The sequence below is a fragment of the Malus domestica genome, chromosome 08, assembly GCF_042453785.1.
Source record: "Malus domestica chromosome 08, GDT2T_hap1".
Lineage (NCBI taxonomy): Eukaryota > Viridiplantae > Streptophyta > Magnoliopsida > Rosales > Rosaceae > Malus > Malus domestica.
Window position 1 is genome coordinate 14,469,431 of NC_091668.1, and position 3,452 is coordinate 14,472,882.

Here is a 3,452-nt window from a genome sequence, read left to right on the forward strand (position 1 = left end):
CTCTCCGGCCCGATCCCACCAAATCTCTGCGACGGCAATAAGCTCCAAAAGCTCATACTTTTCTCTAACCGGTTCACCAACCCGCCCCCTCTCACCTCTCCCTCTCTCTGATTCTCTCTCTGATCAGAACTGAACTGAGAAGATGAGGTCTCAGATTTGCAGATCCGCTTCCAGAGCTACGAGGTCCGTCCTCTCTGCTCCCAAGGCCTCCTCCCGCTCCTACTTTTCGGAAATCCACTGAGTCATCCGAGTCGCCCGGGTCCGCTTTTGCAACGCGGAATCGTCCCCGACCGAGTGCTCGTGGAAGCCACCCCCGAAACCAACCAAAAAGACGCCGACCCAGCCGGCCAGTCCAACAACTATGCCGAGTTCAACATATCCAAAATCCTCAAAGACGAACCGACAACTTCATCCCCTTCGTCTCTGCCGCTGAGGTGGAACGGTTTTACTTGACTACGGGAAATCCGCATCTACCCACTTCAAAAGGTGTTGCAATCGTGAAGGATAAACAGTTAACTGCTTCTAAGAAGCAGCAGCAAGATGCATCACGTAGGGAAGCCGCTGCTACAAAGAGAATGCAAGAGCTTATGCGCCAATTTTCTGTAATGTTCTGTCAGATCACTAAGCATGACTGGGCGTGGCCCTTTATGGTTCCTGTAGATGTTGAAGGTCTGGGATTGCATGACTATTATCAAGTCATTGAGAAGCCCATGGACCTTGGTACCATAAAAAAAAAAAAAATAGAATGGAAGCCAAGGATGGTAGTGAGTATAAGAATGTCGGAGAGATATATGCTGATGTGAGGCTGGTTTTCAAGAATGCAATGAAATATAATGATGAAGGTGAGGATGTCTATGTGATGGCCCAATCGTTGTTGCAAAATTTCGAAGAAAAAAAAAATGGCTAAAGCTTCTGCCTAAAGTTGTTGAAGAGGAAACAAGACGAGCAGACGAGGAAGCAGAGGCACGGCGAAACATGCAACTATCTCAGGATGCTGCATTTGCCAACACGGCTAATGGTCTAAGCAGTGAGCTTTTTGAAATTGATGTGTATTTGAGGAACCTCAGACAAACAGTGGTTCAGAAGTGCAGGAAAATGTCTTCGGATGATAAAAGAAAACTCGGGACCGCACTCTCGCAGTTATCTGCCGAAGATCTCAGCAAGGCTCTAGAAATTGATGCACAGAGTAACCCCAACTTCCAAGCAACTGCGCAAGAAGTGGATCTTGACATTGATGCTCAGTACTTGGCGGCGAAAAGGAGGGCAGGTGCACATAATGTGTTCAATGGAAGAGCTGATGCCGTCAATTGGCACATATGTCCCATCTCCTTTGGTGCTTGCTCTCGTAATCTCCCAATCAGATTCGACCCTCCAGAAGCATTGTCTCTTCCAACTAGCAATTCGACAAAAGAATTGGCTGGCGATTGCCATCTCTTATTCCTCCAGCATGCCTTCAAAGGGTTGAGCTGCAACACATCTGCCGTCATCAACAATTCGCACCACCTGCAGCTCTTCTCCGCCATGGCTGCTGCTTTTGAATGAGATTGACAAAACCAAAGTTTGTCAACTCACACCCAAAGGCCTTCTCTCCGTCCGTGACAAACAACAACGAAGAACTTCAATAAACCGCCGTCAAACGACTAGCCGGTCATGAAGCCTCGACTGCAGCTCATCGTCCGTCGAGTTCCATGCCTACAAAGCACCATATATAAAGAAAAAAAAAAGAAGAAAAAAAAAAAAAAAAAAAAAAAAAGGTTTTCAAATGGTGACCAGCCACCGAAAGCAAAGAAAGAAAGTGATTGACAGATTGACAGGCACCATCCAAAGGAAAAGATAAAAAGCAAGAAAAGACAGGTCATGGTGTATGCTACTATTAGCAAGTATGAAAAAAAAAAAAAAAAAAAAAAAAAAAAAACGAAATAGGTGGTGGAGATAGAATAATTGAAAGGAAGAAAGCGGAGGGAAGACGACAAATTTCCGTCTAAAAAAATAGGGAGTAAAAGAATAGTGCGCATTAGTCAGATCTATGTTTTAGCACAACATACTGAATAAAGTAAAGCATGTTCATTGATATCTCTAAAAAAAAAAAAAAAAAAAAAAAAAAAAAAAAAAACCTTCACGAATGTCACTCATGAGAAGCCTCAATACTTGAAGCCTTAGTACTCGGCGACTTATGTGAAGCCTCAGTACTTGAAACCTTGGTACTCGGCGACTTATGTGAAGCCTCGGTACTTGAAGCCTTAATACTCGGCGGAACCCTAGAAGAGGGAAGCGTTGGGGATGGATTATTCGGAACCTCAATACTTGGTCGAACTTCAGATGACGAAGGCAAAAGGTCCCTCTGGAATACATCCACAAATCTCGGATTGTCACTTTGAATCCGACCTCCGGAGTCTAGCAACTGATCAAACTTCCTCTTCATGCTCGTCGAATAATTATTTGCAAGCACCTGCAATTCTTTATTCTCATACTTCAGCTGTCTGATCACTTGATTAAGGACTACCGCCTCGGCTGTCAATGATTCAACCTGGTGAGTTCGAACAAGTAAGAGTTGGCCCAGGTTGGAAACAGAGTTCGCACACTGAACACTGAGAGCATGGGACTCTCGAACAGCTAATTCATCGGACCGTCGTGAAAGCATCCTATTATCTTCAGGAGTGATAAGGTTTCTAGCTACAACCGTAGCTGTTGCTGCGTCCCTCATTATAGAGTCGTCAACTGTAAGGGGGTCATTAGAAGATGAGAAGGACGGGCGCCATATATTACCCTGACTCGGTGCACCTGCGCCACTGCTAAGACTCAAATCTAAACAAATGTTAGATGAGTTAGCAATTTCCAAAAAGATGTTAAAAGAAAAGGGTTGGAGTGGATAAAAAAAAAAATCTCAGAAATACAGCAAGAACGATTTTCAGAGGCAAGCAATCTTCAAAGCGTGCAGGTTGAAAATGATTGACACCTCTTTAAAAAGAAGAGGCAACACAACCACTTGTTCAAAAAAAAAAAAAAAAAAAAAAATTAAAGAAACGCCACTCTTCGAATTTCAAAACCCGGATTTTCCTGCGTAAAATCCGTCAACACTTTTCAGACGCAGTTTCAGCTTTCGGCTATCACGTGCAACTTTGCCAGAGATCACTGACAAGGTTGAAAACGTGTGGAGTCCATCATACTCACCTACCCGACTGTTGGCCGACAAAGCATGGGAGACAAGGCACATCCACCCTGCCACTTGCTGTTGGGAGCTCACCATATAATTCGAGTTTCATCCTCTAGCAAGACACACATCCACCCTGACTCTTCTTCCTTGCCGAAGGCATCTGCAACCAAAACTCAATTTTTTCTGCCTCCCTGGAAACGCTTCCTCAGCCAAATCACATCAAAGCAAAGGTATCTCATATCACTGGGGTTGAAAGCAAGAGTATCTCATAGCATGCTTTCACCCTATCCTTTTCTTT

General features: G+C 44.3%; 1 pseudogene; it reads left to right on the forward strand.

The window, feature by feature from the left end:
* The first annotated feature begins 438 nt into the window (after window positions 1–438).
* On the forward strand, window positions 439–1,542 carry LOC103441495 (transcription factor GTE1-like; annotated as a pseudogene).
* The last annotated feature ends 1,910 nt before the right edge of the window (window positions 1,543–3,452 follow it).